The following is a 13,663-nucleotide window of genomic DNA, read 5'->3' as shown; positions in this document are numbered from 1 at the left end:
CAACTAGGTCAGGTTGGCCACACGTGTCTAGACCAGAGCCTTCCCATAATGCATTTCACCTCCTCTACAGCCCATTGGTTAAATGGACAGAAAGGTAGCGGTGGGCGTTGTCTCACGTTCCTCTATCAGCCAATAAGCATCTCGTTTTTATCAGTCCCCTCCCCTCCTGTTCGGTCCTTACAAGGCGAGTGTGTGAATAACAGCTCACGTGACTAGTTTTAGCCATTCAGCTTTTTTTTTTTTTTTTTTATAAAGAAAAAAAAACCCTTCCTCTCCCCCGCCTCAACGCGATAGGCGGGAGTTAGCCTGGCCCCGCCCATCAGTAGTTACCAACCATTCACGTAGCGTCTTTCCCGATTTCTCTATGGAGGCGCGGCCGTCTGGGCCTCACCCACATGTCTACTTTCGACCAATAGTAATGCAGAGTTTCTCCTCCCCTCCCGCGGAGGGCGCATCCACCTGACGGCCCGGGTACGCGCACCCCCTCCTCCTCCTTGGACTTGGCGCGTTTTTTTTTCTTCCTCCCTCACCCCTCGTGCACGCGCACTGTGGTGCTCCGAATCTCGCGAGAAATCCAGCGGTTTCACTATCGTGTTTACACTAATTAAACCCATTACCCCCCGATAATCCGAACCGAGCCGATCCGGATTAAGTCGGGCGGGTGGTTCCGGAGCGGATCCGATCCCTTTTGCAAGAAAATTTACTTCACGTTTTACCTCATCAACCCTCACCCCCCCCCCTCCATCAGTCGCCCCCCCCCCCCCCTATTTGACGTAAAATACTAAATATTTTTTCGGTATTTTGGTGACGTAAAAATATCGTCTTTTTCCAGGTGGGGAGGGGGGGAGACAAAAATTCCTTTCCCTGGGGTGGGGGGGTCGTTCGGAGTTTTCCTCCCCCGCCCCCCATGACGGACTCCCCGTGCTGGTGAGGTGCGGCGCCGGCTTCCGCGCCTAGGAAAGCCCGGGGATTTGCGGCCTAGTGACTGGAGCCTGGAGAAAACAGGACGGCGAGGAGGAGGAGGGTGAAGCCGAGAGCGAGGTCCCCATCCCCCCCGAGGGGGCTCCGAGCTGGGAGACACCCCGAGGTCCGGGGGCAGACACACCGAGGGCTGCAGGTAAGACACGGGGCTGAAGGGAGAGGGAGGGCCGGGGGCGCACAGCCGGGCCTACCGATCCATCAGCCGCCATACCTCGCACACCTCACGGCTGGCCCCAGTGATGGGCTCCGTGTCACCTCCCTGCAGGCTCCATCATGTCTATAAAGTTTACATGATGGCTGTCCTTGGAAAGTTATGGTGGAAGTAGGGCCTGGATTCATGGAGGCCGAGATACATTAGATACATTGTGATGGGCTTGGATACAAATCCAATAACTGCAACTGGAGAATCACAGGAGATGGATGGGAGAGCAAAGTATACACTTATCTATTGTGTCCCCCAACCTGTGGATCTCCTGCTATTGCTAAACTACAACTCCCATCATGCTCTCAAACTGCGGCCCTGCAGATGTTGTAAAACTTAAACTCCCAGCATGCCCGGACAGCCAACGGCTGTCCGGGCATGCTGGGAGTTTAAGTTTTGCAACATCTGGAGGGCCACAGTTTGAGACCACTGCTCCTATTATCATCTCTAGAGATGAGCGAACTTACAGTAAATTCGATTCGTCACGAACTTCTCGGCTCGGCAGTTGATGACTTTTCCTGCATAAATTAGTTCAGCTTTCCGGTGCTCCCGTGGGCTGGAAAAGGTGGATACAGTCCTAGGAGACTCTTTCCTAGGACTGTATCCACCTTTTCCAGCCCACCGGAGCACCGGAAAGCTGAACTAAATTTATTAAGGAAAAGTCAGCAACCCCCGAGCTGAGAAGTTCGTGACGAATTGAATTTACTGTAAGTTCGCTCATCTCTAATCATCTCTAACTATCCTCGAGCGGTCATTCGTGACCCTGGCTGTTGGAAGACTACAACTCCCATTATGCCCGCACAACACCAACAAATGGCCATCTATTGCTTGAGAACAATGGGGGAGATTTATCAAAACCTGTGCAAAGAAAGTTACCTAGTTGCCCATAGCAACCAATCAGCTTGCTTCTTTCATTTTAAGGGCATGTTCACACTGCGGAATTCCGCAAGTAAAATTCCGCACAGTGAACATTACCATCAGTGTGAATGGGTTTCCGCTAGACCCATTCACACTGCGGAATTTCAGCAGCGGACAATTCCGCCGCTTAAATTGTTCCGCTTAAAGAAAGAACATGTTCATTCTTTGCGCGGAAGTCTGCAAACACTGCATAGCCATCCATGGTGACGGCGCAGTGCCGCGCGGTCCTACTGCCGCCGGCGGCTGCCAGGCTGAATCTCCGCTCGCTGAATTCCACGAGCGGAGAATCAGCTACAGTTCCGCAGTGTGAACATAGCCTTAGGAAGGTCTCTGAAAAATGAAAGAAACAATCTGGTTGCTATGGGCAACTGAACAACTTTTAACTTTGCACAAGTTTTGATGAATCTCCCCCAATGTCTCCCAACCCGTGGCTCTCTGGTTCAAAAACTACAACTCTCATCATACCTTCACTGCATCGCCATCCATTGCTGCAGTCGTGCACGAGAACACTGTCCCCAACCTCCCCAGTTGTTGCAGAACTACAACTCTGACCATATCCTGACAGCCAAAGGCCGCAGGTGTGCTGTCAGGGCTTGGATGGAAGTTGTCATAACAGGGCACTGTCCTGGATTGTCATGGCATGATGGTTAATGCTGCTCTAGAACATTGGGGGGGCACAATGGGAGTTGTAGTTTATGAAACAGTTAGGGAGCCACATTATAGGGGACACTGCCCTAGAGCAATAGACTGCGGCTATTAGGGATAGAGAGCTACAGGTTTGGGACACTGCCCTATAGCATTAGGGTTCGTTCATACTACAGAATTCCATGGTGTGAACTTAACATTAGTGTGAATGAGTCTCCGAGACCCGTTCACACAGCGGAATTTCAGCGGTGGACGATTCCGCCACTGAAATTGTTCCACGCAAAGAAAGAACATGTTCATTCTTTGCGCGGATTCCGCGACACTGCATAGCTGTCAATGGTGACGGCTCAGTGCCCCGCGGCCCTAGCGCCGAAGTATTTTCAGCGGCGACCGCCATACGGAATCTCCGCTCGCTGAATTCATGTCACGCTCCGCCCCTCAATGCAAGCCTATGGGAGGGGGTGTGACAGCTATCACGCCCCCTCCCGTAGGCTTGCATTGAGGGGCGGAGCGTAACGTCACACGGGGGTGGAGGCGTGACGTCACACGCCACCGGCCCTGTGGTCGCCGGTAATCAGACTGGGGACTGATTTCAAATGGGGTGCCGCGTGCAAGATCACGGGGGTCCACAGCGGCGGGACTCCCGCGATCAGGCATCTTATCCCCTATCCTTTGGACCTAAATCCTAAATCCACTGGTGCCAGAAAGTTAAACAGATTTGTAAATTACTTCTATTAAAAAAATCTTAATCCTTCCAGTACTTATTAGCTGCTGAATGCTACAGAGGAAATTCCTTTCTTTTTGGAACACTGACATCACGACCACAGTGCTCTCTGCTGACATCTCTGTCCATTTTAGCAACCATGCATAGCAGATGTATGCTAAGGGCAGCATGGTGGCTCAGTGGTTAGCACTGCTGCCTTGCAGTGCTGGGGACTTGGGTTCAATAAATAAAGAGTTATTAATATTATGATAACGTCAGCAGAGAGAACTGTGGTCGTGATGTCATCATAGAGAATTCCAAAAAGAAAAGAATTTCCTCTGTAGTATTCAGCAGCTAATAAGTACAGGAAGGATTAAGATTTTTTAATGGAAGTAATTTACAAATCTGTTTAACTTTCTGGCACCAGTTGATTTAAAAGAAAAAAAGGTTTTCACCGGAGTACCCCTTTAAAGCCAAAACACTTCAATGGGATTCCGCTGTCCCAATTTCCACTACCGGAATTCCATTGAAGGGAATGGGCAATTCTCTTCTGCGGAATTTACTGCAGAATTTTTATGCAGATTCCATTTGCCTCCAGCCATTGCAAAACTACAACTCTCAGCATTGCAAAGGCACACTGTTTGAGAAACGCTGTTCTAAATTAATCTAGATTAAAATAATGTTCTGCAATTAACCTTGTGTTTTTTTTTTTTTTTTTAAAGCTAGAGAGCCACAGGTTGAGGAACGCTGCTGTAGGGCAGGGTGGGAGTTGGAGTTTTGTGAACCAGAGGTTGTGAGGGTGCTGTCCTAGTTTAGAAATGGCAAGAGAAACATGTTGGGAAACACTGCTCTAAGCTGTCAGTGCATTATGGGAGTTGGAGTTTTTAAAACAGCTGGAGAGCCACTGGTTGAGGAACATTGGGGGAGATTCATCAAAACCTGTACCCATGACAACCAATGAGTTTGCAGATTTCATTTTTGAAAAGGCCTCTAAAAAATAAAAGAAGCGATCTGATTGGTTGCTGTGGGCAACTCAGCAACTTTAACCTTAGCACAGGTCTTGGTCAATCTCCCCCATTCTCCTAGATCAAAACACTGCCAATGGGCAGTGCTTAGACTCAGTTAACATAAGCATCACACTGTCGGGGCACGATGGGAGTTGTAGTTTTTGAACTGCTGTAACACTACAAGTTGAGCAACACTGTCCTAGGGCAATAGAGTGTAGTAATAGATGGTGAACAGGTGTCATTCACACAAGCATCACACCGAAAAGCAATGGGGGAGATGTACAACAGTACACAATACAGACATTATGAGGGGGGGAAATTTATCAAAACTTGACACCAGGAGGGAAAAAAGCATTCAAAAGTCAGCAATTTCAGCCAAAAATGTTCTTGTTTGGTGCAAAAAAATTGGGAGTGTTGCACAAAAAACTGAAACTTTTTACACTTTTTTTCTAGCGGCAAGCATTGAGAAATTCTCCCACGTTGGGTGAGATTTATCAAAACCTGTGTAGAGGAAGAATGGTACAGTTACCCATAGCAACCAACCAGATCGCTTCTTTAATTTCTCAGAGGTATCTTTAAAAAAAAAATTAGATTGGTTGCTATGGTTAACTGTACCACTCTTCCTCCATACAGGTTTTATAGCAACCTCCAAATACTCCCAAGGGACTTCAATAGGCGCAGAAAGGGTGAGGAGTTATAGATGTATAAGCGATAGCATTTATTTGCAGAACAACGCGTTTCGACGCCAGGACGGGCGTCTTTCTCAAGTTCATAGCAAATGTTAACAAAGGAACATATTTATACAAAAAAGACAAAAAAGTAATCAACTCACAATGGGTGATTGCTCCGTCTGTGCCAAACCGGAAGTGGTCATCAGAATCGCTGTATTGTAGTCCGTTTTATCACTTCCGTCTGTGCGCCGTGATTCTGATGACCACTTCCTGTTTGGCACAGACGGAGCAATCACCCATTGTGAGTTGATTACTTTTTTGTCCGTTTTTTGTATAAATATGTTCCTTTGTTAACATTTGCTATGAACTTGAGAAAGACGCCCGTCCTGGCGTCGAAACGCGTTGTTCTGCAAATAAATGCTATCGCTTATACATCTATAACTCCTCGCCCTTTCTGCGCCTATTGAAGTCCCTTGGGAGTATTTGGAGGTTACTGTATTCGTTACACCTATGTGGTGGCGGGACTGGCTGCATTTTGGAAACTCTTAACAGTGTTGTGCCTGGTATACTAGCACAACCTACCGGGTAAGCGCTTCCAGTAAACTACTGTGAATATCAACTTGCCCGGTTAATGCACTATGGAGCGCTTCTTTTTCTTTTGTACCCATACAGGTTGGGGCAATGTGGGGCAATTTCTCAATACTTGCCACCAGAAAAAAGTGTAAAAAGTTGCTGCTGTTTTAGCAACAAATAATACAATTTCTGGCAGAAATTGCTGACTTCTTAATGCTTTGTGTTTATTTAATTTTTTTCCTGGTGTCAAGTATTGATAAATTCCACTCCCCCCCCCCCCCCCCCCCTCAGTGTCTATTGCGTTCTGCTAATTCGTGCATTATAGCAATATTTTGTTGCAGCTAAAGTATTTTAAATATCTATAGAACAGCTTGGCAAGAATCACATTGCAGAACTGTTCAGATTGGTGGTTAAACTGCATGCCTTTGTGGTTCTTGAGTGGAGTGCTTACATGTGGCCTCACCCTCAGAGCATTGCTCAGTTTTTTTTTTTTCTATAACTACCGTGCTGGATGCTAATGTATTCTGATGGTGCCGATTGACTTACATTATGGTGTATGAGATTTGTAGGGTTGCATTTTAATTTCTTTTTCAGGAAAGAAACCGTTGCAGGCTATGGTGTGTGTGTATGTGTATGTATATGTGTATGTATATATATATATATATATATAATATATGAATTGAACACATTGCTACCTTACATCAGCGCGATGGGGATGATATATGTGTAGCCATGTGCAAAAAAAGGGTAAATGGGTAGCGCTCACCTCCTCCGTGCACGTGTAGTAGTCCTCAGTCACCACTTAACAGTATAGAAATTAGAAATTCACAGCACTGGTAAAACTTCCATTTATTTATTTTTATTAAAATCCATAGAAAATCAAACAAGGTGCAAGTCCATGTGGTGAGGTCGTCACCTCCCCCTCTGTGATGCGTTTCCGCCCTACGGGTCTTAGTCATAGAGGCTATGACTAAGGCCCGGTAGGGCGGAAACGCGTCAGAGAGGGGGAGGTGACGACCTCACCACATGGACTTGCACCTTGTTTGATTTTCTATGGATTTTAATAAGAAGAAATAAATGGACGTTTTACCAGTGCTGTGAATTTCTAATTTCTATGTGTAGCCATGTATTGATGATTGAGCTGTACCACTTTTATCTTTTTATGGACTCAATACATATCTTTACATTATTATTATTTGCTGACAGAGTGGAGCATATATTATATCAGTACTTTCTTCTTGTTGACTTTAGAGCAAAAATGTCATGGTCAAAGTGGTGGCCGTGCGCCAAATTACTCAAATGGCGCGCAGACTTTGATGAATGACCACAGAACTCCTCTGGTTAAATGTTGGAGTAGTGCCGGCCGTGCAACAGTATTAAATGTCTCTCAGACCTTAATACAATTGTTGCATAGAGTTATATAGAGCTGGGTCGACCTGCCCTGTGATAACTTCTAAATCTGGCCTGTGCAACTTTTGTGATGTTTTTCACAAAATGTCGCACATGATATACACTGACCATTGCACAAATTGGTCTAAAAAAAGATCACTTCATGGTCAGGAAACTTAAAAGGTCTAAATCAGGGATCTCAAACTTCTGGCCCGCGGGCCATTTGTGACCCACGGAACAAAATTTTGCGGCCCACACCAGAGATCTGGAATTTGTATTGCCCGACGCCCGGGACATGCAGTTCTGGGTGCCGGGCAGATGATTTCTTCAGGCATGTAGCCCTGCTTTGGGCAAGCAGGACTAAATGTCGGAAGACTTCACACACTGGCAAATACTGCTACATGGGACACGGTGCACATATGACGAGGCAACCAGTCTTGCCCCGTCACTAAACTGCTACTTACATCTGCCTGCGGGGACTTACTAGCAGAGGTGTGCGCGGTGAGTGACGTCATTGCGAGCGCCGCTCAGGGATGCCGATGTCCTGCGCAGCGCGTGCGATGACGTCAATTACAGCGTGCACCTCTGCCAGCAGATGTAAGTAACATAGTTCATAAGGTTGAAAAAAAGACCAGAGTCCATCAAGTTCAACCTTTATCCCTAGTAAGTCCCTACTGAGTTGAGTTGATCCCGAGGAAGGCAAAAAAGAAAAAACTCATACTAGAAGTAAAAAAAAGCAGCGCAGTCCAGGTGGGGAATCTGTGCTAAGGCTACCTAATGTGGGGAATCTATGGATGGTGTGGATGATGAGAGTGCTGCTGCTGGTGGGCGGTGTTGCTGGTGGATGGTGGCATTATATGTGAGGGGCGCATGCGGCCCAGCCTCACCAAGCTGCTACCTCCAGTGGCCCCCAGCTTAGTTTGAGACCCCTGGTCTAAATGAAATTTCGCAGAAAAAGTCACACGTGGACAGCCTGTGACTTTTTCCTGCAACAAATTTAGACCAAAAGAGCTGTCTAAAAATATTGATAGACAGCTGACCTTACCTTATTTGTTTTTATTTTGTGATGGAGAAGGGATCTTTGCATGTTGTGCGATACACATAAGTTATGGTCTGGAGGGTCGCCAAATCTCCACCAAAAGTGGAGCAGTCACCTATAGTAACTGTCTGAAATTAATCTTATTAAGACCTCATTGTTTGTTATGGACAACTGCATACACTAGTTTTGTGGTGTTTTTGCAGGCTTGGCTGGCACTCTGGCCTGTGTTTTACCCAGTTCTTTTGCTTATTTTTGTTAGTTTTCACATAGTTAAAAGAACATTTGTATCAAACTAGTGTAAAAGAAACCTGGAGCAATTGCCGATAGTAACCAGTAAGTTGGAAAATTATAGCAATAGAGAGGCTGGTTTGCTGTAGTTATAATTCTACACTATATTTCACTGGGTTATTCCTACCTTGCACATCTCCAATTTATGTCTCCTTTGTACAATCAGACACGGTCAATGACTATATGGAGGAAAATCATCAAACTGTTTACCGTGTTATGTGTTAATATGTTGCTTAAATTATAATAGCCAGTAAAGGGAATAGAAATAAATCCTCAAGTCCAAAAATCTGATACAATCAGTCTGCTCTGAACATTCTTCCACAAACGGTTGGCGCCGATAATCCCAAAATTTTATTTTTTATCCCCGTTCTATCTGCGAGTCTGCATATCGAGTGTGAAGCACATCAACTTGAACAATCAGGACGGCTGCACTGTTTTTCTAACTTGATTTTAAGGTTTTTAAGGTTCCTGTGTGACAAACACAACCTGACAAATTGAGTGGTCATGATATACTACTCACTCTGTCCACCAACAGTACCAAACATACTGCCCAATGGGAAGCTCTGTCTTTTGTTTTCTTCTAAAGTCCAAAAATAAATACATATGGATTTATTTTAATCTCATCATATATTTGGAAAAATCATAAAAGCTATAAAAACCCATCAAAACAAGAATGGTATCAATAAAAACTACAGATCACAGCACAAAAATAAGCCCTCATTCAGCTCTGTACAGCGGTCCCTCAACATACGATAGTAATTCGTTCCAAACGAGGCATCGTTTGTCGAATCCATCGTATGTTGAGGGATTCATGCAATGTAAAGTATAGGAAGCTGTACTCGCCTGTCCCGGCCGCCCGCGATGGTGTCCTCGCTGCTCCCAATGGTGAGCCCGGGCCTCCGCTGGGCTCTCCTGGTCATCTCCGGTTTTCCGCTGTCTTCTCCGGTCCTCTGCTGTCTTCTCCGGTCCTCTGCTGTCTTCTCCGGTCCTCTGCTGTCTTCTCCGGTCCTCTGCTGTCTTCTCCGGTCCTCTGCTGTCTTCTCCGGTCCTCTGCTGTCTTCTCCGGTCCTCTGCTGTCTTCTCCGGTCCTCTGCTGTCTTCTCCGGTCCTCTGCTGTCTTCTCCGGTCCTCTGCTGTCTTCTCCGGTCCTCTGCTGTCTTCTCCGGTCCTCTGCTGTCTTCTCCGGTCCTCTGCTGTCTTCTCCGGTCCTCTGCTGTCTTCTCCGGTCCTCTGCTGTCTTCTCCGGTCCTCTGCTGTCTTCTCCGGTCCTCTGCTGTCTTCTCCGGTCCTCTGCTGTCTTCTCCGGTCCTCTGCTGTCTTCTCCGGTCCTCTGCTGTCTTCTCCGGTCCTCTGCTGTCTTCTCCGGTCCTCTGCTGTCTTCTCCGGTCCTCTGCTGTCTTCTCCGGTCCTCTGCTGTCTTCTCCGGTCCTCTGCTGTCTTCTCCGGTCCTCTGCTGTCTTCTCCGGTCCTCTGCTGTCTTCTCCGGTCCTCTGCTGTCTTCTCCGGTCCTCTGCTGTCTTCTCCGGTCCTCTGCTGTCTTCTCCGGTCCTCTGCTGTCTTCTCCGGTCCTCTGCTGTCTTCTCCGGTCCTCTGCTGTCTTCTCCGGTCCTCTGCTGTCTTCTCCGGTCCTCTGCTGTCTTCTCCGGTCCTCTGCTGTCTTCTCCGGTCCTCTGCTGTCTTCTCCGGTCCTCTGCTGTCTTCTCCGGTCCTCTGCTGTCTTCTCCGGTCCTCTGCTGTCTTCTCCGGTCCTCTGCTGTCTTCTCCGGTCCTCTGCTGTCTTCTCCGGTCCTCTGCTGTCTTCTCCGGTCCTCTGCTGTCTTCTCCGGTCCTCTGCTGTCTTCTCCGGTCCTCTGCTGTCTTCTCCGGTCCTCTGCTGTCTTCTCCGGTCCTCTGCTGTCTTCTCCGGTCCTCTGCTGTCTTCTCCGGTCCTCTGCTGTCTTCTCCGGTCCTCTGCTGTCTTCTCCGGTCCTCTGCTGTCTTCTCCGGTCCTCTGCTGTCTTCTCCGGTCCTCTGCTGTCTTCTCCGGTCCTCTGCTGTCTTCTCCGGTCCTCTGCTGTCTTCTCCGGTCCTCTGCTGTCTTCTCCGGTCCTCTGCTGTCTTCTCCGGTCCTCTGCTGTCTTCTCCGGTCCTCTGCTGTCTTCTCCGGTCCTCTGCTGTCTTCTCCGGTCCTCTGCTGTCTTCTCCGGTCCTCTGCTGTCTTCCGCAAGGCCTTACTGGGCCTGCGTAGCGACGTCATTACGCCGCTGCGTACGCCATTCCTATTGGATGACGTGTGCAGCAGCGTATTGACGTCATCGAAGAGGGCCGAGAAGACACCAGAAGACCAGCGCTGGACCCGGAGGGCACCCCGGAGCATCGTGGAGAGGTAAGTAATACTTACCGCACCACACGGGGAACATTAAGCTGCTATCCGGCAGCACTTAATGCGATGGCCCCGACATAAAAAAGCATTGTATGTCGATGCTGATCATATGTCGGGGCCATAATACAGATTTTGTTCAATAAAGTTTGACTTCTTATTAAAGTAGTACAATAATAGAAAAACTTTATAAATCAGGTATCATTTTAATCGCACTGAGCTACAGAATAAACACAAAACATTTTTACCATGCACTGCATAAAAACATCCAACTCCATGTATCTCTATGGGAGAGGCGGGGAGGCAGCGTTTCTCCCATAGAACTGTATGTGGGGTGGGGGGTGTACCGTACACACATAGCAGCAATGCGGGGACCCGTTTGGGAGATCGCGGGGGTCCCAGTGGTCGGAACCCCACGATCAGACACACATCCCCCTATCCTGTGGCTAGGGGATAAGTTGTCTTTTGCTGCAGATGCCCTTTAAGGCCAAAATAGGCTTGTCCTTTAAAGGGGTACTCCAGTGGGGAAAAAAGTTTTAAAATCATCTGGTGCTTGAAAGTTATACAGATTTGTAAATTACTTCCATTTAAAAATCTTAACCCTTCCAGTACTTATCAGCTGCTGTATGCTACAGAGAAATTTGTGACGTTCTTTCCATTCTGACCACAGTGCTCTCTGCTGACACCTCTGTCCATGTCAGGAACTGTCCAGAGCAGGAGAGATTTGCTATGGGGATTTGCTTTTAATCTGGACAGTTCCTGACACGGACAGAGGTGTCAGCAGAGAGCACTGTGGTCAGACTGGAAAGAACAACTCTATTTCCTCCTGTAGTATACAGCAGCTAAGTACTAGAAGGGTTAAGATTTTGTTTAACTTTTTGGCACCGGTTGATTTGAAAATGTTTGTTTTATTCTTCGTCCACCATGACAGCCACCACAGAGATGGTCCCCTTGGACCTAATAGGAACAGGAACAGTTTAAAAGCCCCTCTCCTCCCACCATTCCTCAGTGTTTTCCTGTTCTAATTAGGTCCAGGACAGAGCTCCGGGTCTGTTGTGGACTTAGGGTTTCTTTACTTTTATCTTTTCCCTGGGGAGGGTTGCGGTCTCCTCTGGAGCCCCTAACCCATTTTTCCCCCGTAGTTGCTGGGACCAGTCCCGGCCTCTGGGTGCGTGGGAGACTGCGCTCCTGGGAGCTATATATCCCCACGCTAAGGATACTGCGGTATCCTCCGCCCATGTGCCCCGCGCGGGCTACATGTACCTCCGTACCAGCTCCTTGGGGTCGGCGGCGCTCCAGGGGACTGTCGGCGGGGGCTCTGTGAGCTGTCGGCTCTCTCCTGGGGTCTGCAGCGGTGTATGGACTGTTGCTGCCCGGCCTCCGGGCTTCCCCGTGGGACGCTACGTGAGTGTGCAGCGCCTAATTCTGTCCGGGGGAAGCAGGGCTCTTTGAGCGGAAGTTCCGGGCTGTATGGAGGTGTCGGCCGGGCGGATGTGATGTCACAAGGTTGAAATTTGAATTTCCTGGTGGATAAAGGTAGGAAAATCGGTGTTACCTGTGTCTGTTGTCCTGTGGCTACCATGGATTCACAGGCTTCCTCCAAGGCTGATGCTATGGAGCAGCTTCTTTCTCCAGCTGTGAGTGTTTTCCTGCATATTTTCTGCTGCAAATACTTCTTTGTTTAGCTTCTGATTTGTGGTTCCTTCTTTCTTAGGGAGATAAGGAACCTTCACAAAAACCTAAAGCAAAAATTCGCAAATGCGTTTTGTGTTATGCTAAACTTCCGGAGACATATAAAAAAAAAAAACAATTATGCAAAAATTGTATATCTAAAGCGGTTCAAGAAGAGAAAACGTGTATTTCTGAAGATATGCGATCACTTATTTGCCAAGAAATGGTCATCTCTGGCCGGATTTAATTTAACTCCATCTTCTAGAAGTCAGCCATCCATGAATGTTCCGTCTGCTGTTAATGTATATCAGACTTTCACCAGTGCTGAGCCAGCTAATGTTTCTTCTGTTGCTACTGGTTACCTACCTAGTAACCCTCTTCAGTATTCATCTGGTTATATGCCTAATTTACAACCTGGTATTCCTTGTGGCAGTAAGAGTCTGGTCAAAGTCGCAGATGTTCAGCCTCCAGCTAAGAGACCCAAAGTGGTTCTGGATTCTGATTCTGGGGAGGAGGATCTTGTATCTAGATCCGACATAGAGGGTATGGAAGAAGGAGAAATTTCTCCAGGACCCTCTAAGCCAGTAAATACGAAATATTTTTTTGCATCTGAAGATACTGAGACTCTCCTTAAAGTGGTTAGAGACGTCATGGGTATTCAGGATGAAGAATATCCTAGGACTATTCGGGATGAATTGTTTGGTGGGCTGAGGCCCAGGAAAAGAATGGTCTTTCCCATTCATGAGAATATTAAAAGTATTATTGTTGATGAGTGGCAGGAGCCGGAGAAGAGACTGGTACTACCTAAAGAGTTTGGATCTCGGTTTCCTTTTGATGATAAAGATGTTGACCTATGGTCTGATATACCTAAAATAGACGTTCAGGTTACTAAAGTTGTAAAGAAGATGTCTTTGCCCTTTTGAAGATGCCTCTCAGCTGAGAGACCCATTGGATAGAAAAATGGAGGGGCTCTTTCATAAAACGTGGGACTCTACTTCAGCAATGTTAAATCCAAACATCGCCGCCACTAGTGTGGCTAGAGCACTGTATGTGGCTTTCTCAATTAGAAGATCATATTGAAAATAAAACACCTAGAGAGGATCTCCTTTCATCTATCCCCATGTTGAAGTTAGCAACAGGTTTTCTTGCAGACGCCTCAGTGGAGACGGTCAGAATGGCCGCTAGATTGGCCGCCATCTCAAATTCTGCAAGGCGGG

The 13,663-nt window shown here is 47.3% G+C and overlaps 1 protein-coding gene across 4 annotated transcripts in view; it reads left to right on the top strand.

The window, feature by feature from the left end:
• The first annotated feature begins 359 nt into the window (after window positions 1–359).
• TLK2 (tousled like kinase 2) overlaps window positions 360–13,663 on the top strand; it is a 105,977-nt gene continuing 92,673 nt past the window's right edge. For 2 of the 4 annotated variants that reach the window (XM_056547865.1, XM_056547864.1), the window contains exon 1: window positions 362–1,117. The gene's annotated coding sequence lies outside the window, so the exon portion shown is untranslated. Of the gene's footprint in view, window positions 1,118–13,663 lie in introns of all 4 variants that reach the window. The other 2 variants (XM_056547866.1, XM_056547867.1) reach the window with 2 other exon arrangements.

The sequence above is a fragment of the Hyla sarda genome, chromosome 12 (assembly GCF_029499605.1).
Source record: "Hyla sarda isolate aHylSar1 chromosome 12, aHylSar1.hap1, whole genome shotgun sequence".
NCBI lineage: Eukaryota > Metazoa > Chordata > Amphibia > Anura > Hylidae > Hyla > Hyla sarda.
Note: the sequence above shows the minus strand (reverse complement) of the source record. Positions and strands in the feature narration are given on the sequence as shown.